General features: G+C 43.9%; 1 protein-coding gene across 16 annotated transcripts in view; it reads left to right on the top strand.

Moving 5' to 3' along the window:
- Positions 1-599: 599 nt before the first annotated feature.
- Positions 600-14,321, top strand: part of TMEM232 (transmembrane protein 232) — a 274,263-nt gene continuing 260,541 nt past the window's right edge. For 3 of the 16 annotated variants that reach the window (XM_086413395.1, XM_086413393.1, XM_086413387.1), the window contains exon 1: positions 692-806. The gene's annotated coding sequence lies outside the window, so the exon portion shown is untranslated. Of the gene's footprint in view, positions 1,422-14,321 lie in introns of all 16 variants that reach the window. The other 13 variants (XM_086413382.1, XM_086413380.1, XM_086413381.1 and 10 more) reach the window with 13 other exon arrangements.

Raw genomic sequence — 14,321 nt, 5'->3', positions numbered from 1 at the left:
TTGCAGTCCAAGGGAGTCTCAAGAGTCTTCTCCAACACCACCATTCTAAAGCATCAGTTCTTCAGTGCTCAGCTTTCTTTATAGTCCAATTCTCACATCAGTAGGTGAGTACTGGAAAAACCATAGCCTTGACTAGAGGGACCTTTGTTGACAAAGTGACATCTCTGCTTTTTAATATGCTGTCTAGGTTGGTCATAACTTTTCTTCCAAAGAGTCAGCGTCTTTTAATTTCATGGCTAAAACCACCATATGTAGTGATTTTGGAGCCCCCCGAAATAAAGTCAGCACTATTTCCACAGCTTCCCCATCTACTTGCCAGGAAATGATGGGACCGGATGCCAGGATCTTAGTTTTCTGAATGTTGAGCTTTAACCCAACTTTTTCACTCTTCTGTTTCACGTTCATCAAGAGGCTCTTTAGTTCTTTGCTTTCTGCCATAAGGGTGGTGTCATCTGCATATCTGAGGTTATTGATATTTCTCCCAGCAATTTTGATTCCACCTTTCCCTTCCTCCAGCCCAGCCCTGGTCAGCTGACCCTAAAGGGGCCGGCCTTCCCTGGCGAGCCTTGATTGGCTAGCGGTGGTCAGCTGACCCTAAAGAAGTCGGCCTTCCCCGGCGGGCGCTGATTGGCTAAGCCTGGTCACCTGTTTCTAAATTGGCGGCCTTCCGGCTCTGAGTGCTTCCTACCGCGTCCTTAGCAACCCGCCGGTCCGCGCAGGCGCGAGCCCCGGGTGAGCTGCTTCTGATCACTCGCGAGCTGAGGTTATAGCCGCGTCCGCCACCCCGGCCGCCCGGAAGTCCACAGGTCGGGGCACCGAGCCTTCCCCCTCGGGTTCCTTGGCCCTGCTGTCTGGAGGAGCTCGCTGCCGCGCTTCCCGCTCAGGCTCACCATCTGAGCCCCCAGGCACCCAGGGGAGCCCTGCAGCAGGGAGAGCGGATAGGCTGGGGATGGGGACGTGGCTTTATGCTGGGCAGCTTTCCCGTTGCTGTTAATCGGGGAATTCTTTTCGTTTCCTCTGCACTCGGACTTCCTTGTCCTGCGGGAATCCTTAGCTTTGAATCCTGCTTTCCACTCTGGGCAGTTTCCAAGTCCTTACAGACTTGGCGAGATGCGCTCCCCTCCCCTCTCGCAGACTTCGAAATTTCAAAAAATTTCAAGTGTTTGGCAAGTAAGGGTCCAGGGAAAAATCCTTGAGAATGTGAGATGCAAGGATTTTTTAAAAAGCAGTTAATCTTGATAAAAGAGCACAAGTTATCTCTTAGGAAAAATTTCCAGGAAGAGGTAAGGTGATGGTTGGAGAAGTAGATGGCACCCACTCCAGTATTCTTGCCTGGAGAACCCCATGGACAGAGGAGCCTGGTGGGCTACAGTCCATGGGGCTGCTAAGAGTCTGACAGGACTGAGCAACTAACACACAAGGTAATGGTAGTATCTTCCTTCCCCCCTGCTTTGTAACCTTATCTCAACAATGTATCTGAATGGATTCTATCTTTTTGGTTATCTTTGGTCAATAACCACTGTTTATTTCTTAAGGTTAGAGTCTAAATCTTGTGTTTTCTAGTGTAGGTTACCAAGCCAAAGCCTTACTGTAATTTTGTATAGTTCTCAGAAATTGTTTTTTAAAATATACTTTTCCAACTTTGTTTCAATTGGAGCTTAAAAAAAATACACTAGGGATTAATGTTAAAAACTTAAATTCCGAGTCTATGCCAGATCGGTAGGTACAAAGCATATCGAATTCATACTTAAATATGTTCTGTAGATCCTGTTACTGAAAGCTCAGCCTGTCTTGTACATGGGTGAGCAATCAAATCGGAAACAAGAGTTTTGGGTGAAGTAGAAAGGCTAGTTTTATTACTTTGCCAGGCAAAGTGGGGGCACAGCCGGCTCTTGCCTTGAAAAACTGTTTTTCAACCCAGGAGGATTTGATGAAGGCTTCTATAATGATGGTTCAAAGATGGGGTCTCTAACAAGATTAGGGTTTGAGTAGGGCTTTGTTGTTGTTCAGTCACTAAGTCATGTCCAACTCTTTGTGACCCCATCGACTGCAGCATGCCAGGCTTCCCTGTCCTTCACTATCTCCTGGAGTTTGCTCAAACTCATGTCCATTGAGTCAATGATGCCATCCAACCATCTCCTCCTGTGCCACCTCTTCTGTTTTTGTTTCAGTCTTTCCCAGCATCAGGGTCTTTTCCGGTGAGTCGGCTCTTCACATCAGGTGGCAAAGGTTTGAAGCTTCACCAGGGCTTGCAGGCCCTTGGTCTCATCTCAGGAGGTCTGGTCTCCTAATCTTGATGAACCTCTCTGGTCCCTTTAATCGTGCTCCAGGTGGTTTCTTGGCTGGTCCTCCTTGATCAGCAACTGTTGAATCTGCCCTTTGAAACTCAGGGAAGGTCCTAAGGGCTGGAGTCTACAAGAAAACAAGAAACAGGGGCCTACAAGAAACAGGGGCCAAAAGGGCCTCGGTGCCTGGGGTCCCACAAGGCTCCGCTCAGCTTCAGTCCAGTGTCAATGATGTTTATAGAGCGCTGGCACACAGCGGAAATCCAATACAATAATTCAGGGACAATTATATCCATTTTTGCCATTCTTCCACAAACTATTCATCATGTGAGTAGTTTGCATCAAAGCCAAATGGCTTCCTATATTGGGTATTATCCCAAATAAAGAGGTAAACTGATGCAAGCTGGAATTGCCAGCAGTTGACTTTATTGAATGGTAGAGGAATTGTAATTCGGAAAATGCAAACCATAGCAAGCTACAGGGGAGTCTACTGAGGGTTTGGCGTGGGCTGTATATTTTGTGGAAAGAGTCCAAAGAGGGGGAAGTCCAGCCAGAGTCTGATCAGTACATTCATGGATTGAGAATGGGGGAAAGATTCTTTGTGGATATTCATTGATCAGAAGACAAGTTCTGATTTTATGTCAGTTGGGCATTTATGAGAAAACAGTCTCTCAGTTCTTAAGTCTTATTTTCCTGAAGGCACATGTATGAGATTCTCTGGTTTCATTTTTAGAACGAAATCCCTTCAGTGAATAACTGAGATTTAAGATATTTAACCAAGTCAGAACAAGACTGTCATTTAAATGTCAGTTCACTGCAGGTTTTCTGAATAAATGACTGATGAGAAGTGAATGAGAATGGTTCGTGTTTAGACCTTAATGGTACCTTTCACTTCATTTTCCTCATTGCCCAAGGCTTTCTAAATCATATGTGAATACTTTAACCACTTCAGTTTTCAGTGTTTTGAATATTACTATTTCATGTTAATTATGGATTATATTTATTTATTATTTCTGGGAAAGTGTCAAGTACTTTATTTACTGGTACTAAGATAAAAAGACATGAAGTAGTTATGAATCATAGTTGAGGGACTTACGTGTGTGGGAAATGTTCCCATACTTGAATTGATTGTATACCCTCCAAACCTCTATTCTGACTGGATATTCAGTCTTAGTTTCTGTTAAGCCTGTCTCTCCCCTGGGGTTATATAAAAGTCCTGGGTGCTCTTGTATCAGCAAAGCACTGGAGGGGCACCACGGAACATTTGGCCACATGTTGCATCCAGAGTGTCTCCTCTGTTTTGTCGTCTTTTCTGAACCACAGCGAGGCCAGCAGAAGATTTTCCTAACCCTGCTGTGCTGTGGGGTCCAGTCCATCCATACTCAGTGGCCAGATATTGCTTCTGTGCTGCTTCTGTGTTCCTGGCGGTGCTGCTACAATAAAGGAGTTGCTCTGAATGACCTGTAACCTCCATTCCAGTCTCAGGAAACATCTTTCTGTTACTGACCCTCTCGGATCAGGTAGACTCCAATTAGGGTCTTTCCTTCAGTTCGGTTCAGTAACTGTCATGTCCGACTCTTTGTGACCCCATGGACTGCAGCAGCCCAGACCTCCCTGTCCATCACGAACTCCTCGAGCTTGCTCAAACTCATGTCCATTGAGTCGGTGATGCCACCCAACCATCTCATCCTCTGTCCTTCCCTTCTCCTCCTGCCTTCAATCTTTCCCAGCATCAGGGTCTTTTCTAATGTCAGTTCTTCACAACAGGTGGCCAAAGTATTGGAGTTTCAGCTTTCAAGGGTCTTCCTTGCCTGGTGTCATTCGGGCCTATTGAAGAAGACCAGGTTTGGCAAAGCAGAGCAGAAAATTTGTTCATAGGTCAAGGAATGGGGATGGGAGAGATCATGCCCTAAAGACCTCTTCTCCCTCATGGAGGAAGCTGGAAGCTTTCTGAAAGGTGAGAGGTGTGTGTGCTGAGTGCTGAGCCGCTTCAGCCCTGTCTGACTCTGCGACCCTGTGGAGCACAGCCCGCCAGGCTCCTGTGTCCATGGGATTCTCCAGGCAGGAACACTGGAGTGGGTGGCCATGCCCTCCTCCAGGGGAATATTCCTGACCCAGGGATCAGACCCACATCTCTTACATCTCCCAAACTGGCAGGCAGGTTCTCGACCACTAACGAACCCACCTGGGGAGAGGTGGGTAGTCATCAGAATTCAGGCAAAGGGGCGGTGAGTTTCAGAAACAGCCAGAGCGTGCGCGGGCTCTTAAGCTCCTTCACAGCTGTGGTAAGGGTGCCCAGCATCGCAGGGAGCCCTCTGGGCAGAGAGCTGAACGCCGTCTTGAAGCGGAGGCCCTGCGCCCACCCTTTGGCGCTCATGTGGGAGGACTCTGCCCTTGGGGTCCGCTGGAAAAGCTTCGGGTCAGTGTACTGTCGCTGTCTTGGGCTTTTCTGGCCCAGGCTGGCTCTGTGGTTTATGCAGCCGTCTCTTAGTTTCTGGTATGAAGTACGTCGGTGAGCATTGATGAACCCACTGTCGTGTAGGAAAAGAAGTGCAGCCTCTGTGTCCGTGTGGGTCTCTTTTCTGTGGCGTTGCCACGGTCCCCACAATCTCCAGGAGCCTTCTTCCTCCTACAGGGTACCCCATGCAAGCTCTTCAGGGACTAACTTTGTGTGCGTGTGTGTTTAGGTAAGGAAAAAGCCAGTGCCTTCAGGCAGTTGCACCTTTCTGCCTTGGAGATATTCAGATAACAAAGAAAGGGAAAAGCATTACTTATTTCCTCAGCATAGAGAAGTACCAACTAAATGGGAGAGAAAGGCATCAAGGATGCCCCACCACCCATACTCTCTTTTACAAATTAAACGTCTTTAATCTCTTAACTAGTTCCAAAGGGACGTGCTTTACGTGTCCTCCCTTTTCCCTCATGCTAAAACCAGACAGGACGCTATGGGACCCTCCTGGGTACAAAGCCTGTCTGTGTCCCCCATTTCTTGTTGGCAGGAAAAAGGCTTCTCACGTCCTCAACCTCTCTGGCTTCTGAGGCACAGACCGAGGGAGGTGCTGATTAGGCGAGTGTGAAGGCTTGCTCCCCGTGCCCGGGGCCTGCGATCAGCCTTTCTCTGCTCCAAAATCAAGCTTCTCAGTGTGGCCTCACTGTGCACAGGGCGCACACACTTGGGTTTGACGGCAGTGGGGATGGAAGAAGCGAAAAATGATCAGGAAATTTATGTCTGGAATAGTTACTCTGGCAGTCACGTAGAAGGTGAGCCTAGAGGAAAAGAAATCCAAAGGAGACTGGGAGGTAAGCAGCCATTGTGTTCCTTTAAGACAAAGATAATGGCATCCCGATTTAGGAGAAGAGGAGGAGGGATGCAAAGGAGCCTGGATTAGCAGCACTCCCTTGAAGAAAGGGGTAGAGTGACTGGTGGTGCCTCCCCAGTGACTTGATGCTGCATGAACTTCCTGGTGCTTCAGCTGGGAAAGAATCTGCCTGCAATGCGGGGGATCTGGGTTTGATCCCTGGGTGGGGAAGATCCCCTGGAGAAGGAAATGGCAGCCCACTCCAGTATTCTTGCCTGGAGAATCCCCATGGACAGAGGAGCCTGGTGGGCTACCGTCAATGGGGTCGCAAAGAGTCGGACATGACTGGGTGACTGACACTTGGGTTGAACTGGGGAACAAGCTGAAGCAAGGTAGGCCTAACAGTCTCCATGACAGGCCTGTTTACAGGAGCTTGGTTTCTTAGAGCTGTGAAACTGACAGACAGATCCTAAATTGTGTAGATTTAGACTTAATTTTTTTTTAACATTGGGGAGAAATACCTCTATCCTGTCATTTCATTTACGTTGTCATTTTACTCCTGTTAAACGTCACTAAACCTAATTCTAATGTACTCTCTTACCATCATTCACTGGGGTCAAAGTTGCATATCGTGAAGTGCACTAATGTTCGTTGTACACGTCAGTGAGTGCACTTGGGTGCCGGTTGCTGGCAACCATCACTGAAACTCAGGGGCTGAAATTTTCCCGAGTTTCGGTCCTGGAGTTGGTTGTTTGCAGCTGGGTGAGTCTTACGTGGGCTCTGGCCTGTGATTTCACCTAAATGTCAGCCGAGGCCTCGGCCTCCTGAGGCCTTGACCAGGATGGAAGGCTCGCTGCCTTGCCTGCGGTTCCTGTGTGCGGTCAGCGGCGGGCCTGCGGGGCCTGCGGGGAGAGCTGTGGCCCGCCGGCTTGCGCGTGCTTTCCGCATGGTGCTGGCCTCTGAGCCTGTGGGCTGGGCTCTGAGAGCACAGCCAGGAGACCGAGGAGGACGCTGCAAGGGCTTCTCTAAGGTCGGGTGTCCCAGAGTAGTATTCTGCTCTGCTGTGTCAGTCAAGTCCCTGTGTGAAGCCCAGAGGTGTGGGGAGAGTGGATTCGATTCCATCTCTTTTGGGACAGCGACCAGCCACGTTACGCGCAGGACAGTACTCAGTATGGGAGGTATCGTTGTACCATTTTGAAAACTGCATTCCGCTTTGATACGTGCGTCCACCCATGTTACCCCAACGCTTCACATGTCTGTTCAGTCCCTCCTCTAGCCCCATTCTCACGCGCCCTTGGATCCAAACCATGACACGGTTTTGCCTGTTGCTGGACTTTGTATAAGGCATCGTGCACTATGTGCACTTCTGTATTTGCCTTCTTCCACGCGACGTAATCTACTTCTGTTGCCTGTTGCAATCCTTTTTTTATTATTACTGGGGGAAGAATCCTATCACATAAACAGATCACAAGCTTGTCCATTCTCCTACTGATGGATGTTTGAATTGTTTCCAGTTTGAAGCTGTTGTGAATAATAATCCTGTAAACATCCTCATACGTATCTTTTTGAAACATTTCTTTTGGAGTGAACTTTCTGGGTCAAGGGACAGGTGTATGATTACCTTTCTAAGATGGAAATGGATTTCCAAGATGTTTACGGCTTATTTTCACTCCTGTGGCAACGTATGAGAGTTCCATTGTTCTACACATCACAAAACCTAATATTGTTAATTTTTAAAAAATGTTAGTCCTATTTGAACAGAAAATATAATTGTGGGCCTAATTTGAATATTCTTGAAGATTAATGATTTTGAGTATACGTGTTGATTTTTCTTTCCTCTAAGATTTTGTTCTGTATATCATTAATTTTTGTTCTTAATTCTCTTCAACTTTTGGGGAGTATATCTTCTTATTTTTCTTATATCTTAGGTGAGCTAATTTTTTAGCTTTTTCTTTGTTTGAGGTAAAAGCTACTTTTGTTGCATTTCACAAGTTTTTATGTGTGATATTTTTATTATCATTTAGTTTTAAGTGTTCTTGAATTCCATTATTTTTGTCCCACAGGTGACTTAGAATTGCAACCTCCACAACATAGAGTTTTAATTAATTTTTTTTACTTTTAATTTGATTGTGTTTTGATGTCAGGATTATCTACTCATAAATTACCTATTCTTGGTAATTTAAGACTTGCTTTAGGCTAGAATTTTTAGAAAATTGTACTTGTGCTTGGGAAAGATAATATTCTCTGATTAAATGCGGAATCCTCTGTGTCCATCATATATTGTTTACATCTTCTGTACCTTTGCTGGTTTTCTTTTTGTTTCCTACTGGACTTGTAAACAGTTAAAGCATAGCTTACACTATGTTTTGCTAATTTATTTTCTCAGAGCCACGCTGGCTAACTACTTCTTTGTCTACACATATACAACCAGTTCCTAGTAATTCATTTCCCCCTGTAGATTAGCTCAGGGTGTTTTCCCTTTTTTCTTAGATTTCAAGTTTCCTTCTTAGTCCTACAAAGTTGCTTTAAAAGACAGGATCCTAAGTCTATGTTAATTAGTCATCTTTTCTGAAACTGAAACCCCTATCAGTAATTTTTATTGATTCGTCTTTTAAAATTGAATGGGAGAAGGCAATGGCACCCCACTCCAGTACTCTTGCCTGGAAAATCCCATGGATGGAGGAGCCTGGTAGGCTGCAGTCCATGGGGTCGCTAAGAGTCAGACACAACTGAGGGACTTCACTTTCACTTTTCACTTTCATGTATTGGAGAAGGAAATGGCAACCCACTCCAGTGTTCTTGCCTGGAGAATCCAATGGATGGAGAAGCCTGGTGGGCTGCAGTCCGTGGGGTCACACAGAGTCGGACACGACTGAAGCGACTTAGTAGTAGTAGTAGTAGTAGTAATCTACATTTTGTACATGTATTCTTGAGATTTTTATGTAACTCTTTTTCACACATACTGTCCTCTTTCCCCATGTTTATGCCCCTTTTTTCCTTTTATTTTTGTTGGCTGTGTGTCAGTCACTCAGGCGTGTCCGACTCTCTTGACCCCGTGGACTGTAGCCCACCAGACTGCTCTGTCCATGGGATTCTCTAGGCAAGAACACTGGAGCGGGTTGCCATTTCCTCCTCCATTTGTTGATTAGGACTAACTATAAAATTTTGAAGAGTGGCAATAATATGGATATCTTTGTATTGTTCTTGGCTTTTTAGATAAAGCTTCTAAATTTTTCCTGTTAATTATCATGTTTCTTTTAGATTTTCCTAGACACCTTTAACTAAATTGAGTAAAGCTGCTGACTTGTAAAGTTTCTATTTTATAACCATGAGTGAAAACTGGATTTAATTGAACTATTCTTTGTCATATAAAAAATATTTTCTTTTTCACCTAAAATCCATCAATGTTATGGCTTATAACAATAGATTTTATAGTATTACATTATCTTTGCTCTTTTGAGGTTGACCTTTCTCAGTTATAAAGAACTTTTATTTTTATTGGTGGTGTTGGATTTGGTTTCCTTATAGTTTCATCTAGGATTCTTACAGGTGAGATCTCCCTATGAATTTATTTTCTCATACAGACCCAAATCCTCTACCTTGGGCAGTCTTAAAATGTATTTATATAAGATCTGATAAGACTGTGGAAATTTTAAAAAGGTGTAAAGCGGTAACTTTATAAACACATAAAGGTTTTCTGGAGAGAAAGAATGAGCATAAGAATAAAAGAAAATGATATTCTTTAAAAAAAAAAAACCAACTTTCTAGAGAAGCACAGTCCTCATGAGTGGCTTCAGCTTTGCATTGAGTCTTGTTTTAAAAGAAAATCAAAGTGGTACAGTTTGTTTACACTATGCTACTTTCTAAATAAACTTAAAAAAAAAGAAAATGATAAACTAAATAATTTTATTAGAATTTTTAAAATAGTTTTTGTTCAAGTGTGAGGGTTATTCTTTTGGTATTGAAATAGTTAGATATTATGTCTTTTTTGGTTTATTAGCATTTAAAGAAATAGATATATACTGTATCTATGTAACTATGGTTACTTTGTAATTTTTAATTAAATGCTGTAAAAAATGATTAAATATATGTGATTGTCAATCAGTACTTATAAAATTTTTATTATAAGAAATTCCCTGGTGGTCCAGTGGTTAGCACATGGCACTTTTACTGCCAGAGTCCACGGTTCAATCCCTGGAAGGGGAACTAAGATCCTGTAAAACACTTGCTGTGACCAAAATATATATACACATGTATGTATATATGTGTGTGTGTGTGTACATGTGTGTGTGTATCACATGGGCCTTCCTGGTGGCTCAGATGGTAAAGAATCCACCTGCAGTGTCAGAGACCTGGGTTTGATCCCTGGGTCGGGAAGATTCCCTGGAGAAGGGCATGGCAACCCACTCCAGTATTCTGGCCTGGAGAATCCCATGGACAGAGGAGCCTGGTGGGCTACAGTCCGTAGGGTCACAAAGAGTCAGACGTGACTGAGTGACTAAGCACAGCACAATGCATATATGACTATAAAAGCTTTAATCATGCAGAAGAGTTGAGAGCATAGTAGATGAATCTTCCTTTTCTTATGACCCCAGATTTAACAATTATCATTTCTATCCGTACCATGTGGTGTATTAATTATATAATTCTTTATGTGTAAGGTCTTTATTGTATGTATGTGATTAGTTAGAGTATTGCACACAGAACAAGCACTAATGACTTGTACTCTTCCCTTGACTAGTGAGTCACTAGCAGAAGACACTTTACATATGAGGAAACTGAGGCGGCTGCAAGGTAGGCAGTTTGCACTGTGACAGATTCAGTCTGTGGCACTGGAGACAGAACTTAAAGTTAGCTGATTCCTGCACTTGCACATTTATCCACTACCCCAGGCAAGCGTCTGAGGAGGAGACGGCACAGAGGCAGGGAGACAGGCCAAGGGAGAAACGTGAGGAGTGAGAAAGACTTATTTCCAGAAGGAATGGTGAAATCAGTAACTATAGAGCAGGGATCAGGGAGACCAGTACAGAAACACTGATAGTGGAATTGTCCATCTGGAAATCATTGTCAGCCTTGGAAAGAGTGCCTCAGGGTGGGGATAACAGAAACTAGATTGCAGATGTTTTGTGAACTAAAATAAATTTAAGGGTAGATATCATTTAATATAAAAATCATGTCTGAAGTAGAAGGTAAAAACAGGCTATTTACTTGCCCACTTCAGATAAATATGCAAGATAAATTTTCAGAGTCTATTTAAATTATTGAAAATCATCTCTGGAATGTGGTAGAGAATACGTGCCTTGTTGCAGATGATACTCTGTAGTGGGTGCTGGATACGCCAAGAGATTGTATCAAGAGTGGAGGCGGGAGCAGGTCTTCGAAATAGTTGATGTCAGTAATGATTTTTTTTTTAACCTTTCATTTCAGAATTAAGACTTTATTTTTAAAAATCAATTTCAAAGTCTTCTGATCTAGCCTTTAAGCTCAGTTTTATTCACCTAAGATTTTGTTTCCATTTCAGTCCACAAACTCAGTCAGTACTCTGCATTTTGGGGTACCATAGAGAATACTCTTGCCTGGAAAATCACAAGGACGGAGGAGCCTGGTGAGCTGCAGTCCATGGGGTCGCTAAGAGTCAGACATGGCTGAGTGACTTCACCTTCACTTTTCACTTTCATGCATTGGAGAAGGAAGTGACAACCCACTCCAGTGTTCTTGCCTGGAGAATTGCAGGGATGGGGGAGCCTGGTGTGCTTTGGTCTATGGGGTCGCACAGAGTTGGAAATGACTGAAGCAACTTAGCAGCAGCAGCAGAGAATAAAAGGATATTTAAATCTTAAAGTTCTATTTAGCTTATTAAAAAAACCTCATTTTTACTCTTATGTCACAGTTTGCTGATTCAGGAAAAAATGATGGCTATTCCTTGACAATGATCTAAATGTGGAAAAATCCAGTTTAGCAGTCCATTTGAATCTCTGCATTTAATTGTTGCGATTTCCCAGCAGAGTCAACCAAGTGAGTTTTTGTATTTGATAGCAGAACACTCAAAATTACGTGGCTTCATTTTCATTTTCTCTTCGTCTTTTAAGGTGGTCTGGGTGTTGCTGACTCTAGTCCCTGGACTCTCTAACTGGTAGAAATAGGTAAGAGGCCGGATGAGGAACTCAGGCAGCAGGAGGAAATCAAAGTAGAAACAGGTGGCCTTGCTCACCCCTGCAGAGGGCGGGCTGATCCCTTCCGTGCGGCGACCATGAAGGCAGACACGTGCAGCAGGCTTCGGGCAGCTTAGGTCCGCCCACCCCTGTGGTTGTGCTGTGGGCAGGGATCAGGCACATGCTTCTCCCCTCTGCTCCTCAGATGATAGTTTATTTGTGGCCTTTTTTTATCTAATGGTTCATAATGTGCCCCAGCTGTGTGTCACGCAGTTATTTTTAGTCCCTTATAGTTGCTTTGTATTCTGTTGCTGAAGGACATGTTTGTCCAGCTGCAAGCTCTCCAGTGAAGGGTATCCAGGTTACTAAAGACCGTGAGAGAAGCCACTGTTTGTCTCTTTCTATACAATTCATGGAGAAGGCAATGGCACCCCACTCCAGTACTCTTGCCTGGAAAACCCCATAGACGGAGGAGCCTGGTAGGCTGCAGTCCACGAGGTCGCTAAGAGTCAGGCACGACTGAGCGACTTCACTTTCACTTTTCACTTTCATGCATTGGAGAAGGAAATGGCAACCCACTCCAGTGTTCTTGCCTGGAGAATCCCAGGGACGGGGGAGCCTGGTAGGCTGTCATCTCTGGGGTCGCAGAGTCGGACATGACTGAAGCGACTTAGCAGCATACAATTCACAAGTCACCATCACTGCATGTAGCCATCTTGTGGAGGCATAAAAGGTACAGATCTCCCATGTAGGTTTTAATAAATGGTTTGAAAATCCTTTTTATCAAATAGTGTATTAGACATTGACTGTTTTAGCTTGACTAATGATTAATAAGGCTGTATATTGTCACCCTGCTTATTTAACTTCTATGCAGAGTACATCATGAGAAACGCTGCGTTGGAAGAAGCACAAGCTGGAATCAAGATTCCCAGGAGAAATATCAATAACCTCAGATATGCAGATGACACCACCCTTATGGCAGAAAGTGAAGAGGAACTAAAGAGCCTCTTGATGAAAGTCAAAGAGGAGAGTGAAAAAGTTGGCTTAAAGCTCAACATTCAGAAAATGAAGATCATGGCATCTGGTCCCATCACTCCATGGGAAATAGATGGGGAAACAGTAGAAACAGTGTCAGACTTTATTTTTTGAGGCTCCAAAATCACTGCAGAAGGTGATTGCAGCCATGAAATTAAAAGGTGCTTACTCCTTGGAAGGAAAATCATGACCAACCTAGATAGCATATTCAAAAGCAGAGTCATTACTTTGCCAACAAAGGTCCATCTAGTCAAGGCTATGGTTTTTCCAGTAGTCATGTATGGATGTGAGAGTTGGACTGTGAAGAAAGCTGAGCACCAAAGAATTGATGCTTTTGAACTGTGGTGTTGGAGAAGACTCTTGAGAGTCCTTTGGACTGCAAGGAGATCCAACCAGTCCATTCTGAAGGAGATCAGTCCTGGGTATTCATTGGAAGGAGTGATACTAAAGCTGAAACTCCAATGCTTTGGCCACCTCATGCAAAGAGTTGACTCATTGGAAAAGACTCTGATGCTGGGAGGGATTGGGGGCAGGAGGCGAAGGGGACGACAGAGGATGAGATGGCTGGATGGCATCACCAACTCAACGGACAGGAGTTTGGGTGAACTCCAGGAGTTGGTGATGGACAGGGAGGCCTGGCATGCTTCATGGGGTCACAAAGAGTCGGACACGACTGAGGGAATGAACTGAACTGAACTAAACTGAATGATTAATATGTGTGACTCTGGTTATAATAATACCGTGCAAAAAGCCCTGTTGTACATATAATAATAGTAGCAAGAACTCCTTGTTGATGACTTCAGGTTTTAGAAGATACTGAGAATTTGAGGAATATTCTTAGGAAAATTTTGTGAAAGTTGATGACATTTTTATATTCATTTTTTTGAGTTTTTTGTGGGGTCTAGAAGGGAAGTCATTTTAAATCTTATTTTCTTTGTTTATTTACCTGCCTGAGGGTGTAATTGCACCATCTCCATGGCAGACATTTCTGAAGACATTCCTCTTTTCTTTTTGGAGATTTGAGATTATTTGGTTACTGTTTCTTGTTTTAGCTAAAAGCAAGAATGATAATAAAATAGAGAGTCTTATCTCTCTCATGTATCACAGTACTATTCAAATAGTGGCTCATGAACTAGTGTTGGTCAGGGACTTTTACTACCAAGGTATGTGCTCCCAAGAGTAAGTATGTCTTTTATAGCAATTTGGTGTTTTCTACGCATCCAGTCTGAGGAGGTCTCATCAACAGTGTGTTATGGAACTTGCATGCTGAGTAGATGGCGTGAATACCCACCATGTGAGGACTCTGGACAATAGGTTCAGCGATCAAGGGAGAATTTCTAAAATAATTAGTCTCTAACTTTTGCAGTTTCAAAAATTATGACTAATCCTAGTTGGTCCTGTGAAATATATAAGGAAACAGGTAGAAGCTCTAGGTTAATATGCCATTGGAAGGACTGATGCTGAAGCTCCAAAACTTTGGCCACCTGATGCCAAGAGCCGACTCATTGGAAAAGACCCTGATGCTGGGAAAGATTGAGGGAAAGGAGAAA

Source organism: Bos grunniens, chromosome 7 (genome assembly GCF_055505025.1).
Source record: "Bos grunniens cultivar Pamir isolate PY7600 chromosome 7, Bosgru_T2T1.0, whole genome shotgun sequence".
Lineage (NCBI taxonomy): Eukaryota > Metazoa > Chordata > Mammalia > Artiodactyla > Bovidae > Bos > Bos grunniens.
The sequence above is the reverse complement of the archived record's forward strand: the minus strand, read 5'-3'. Positions and strand labels throughout refer to the sequence as shown.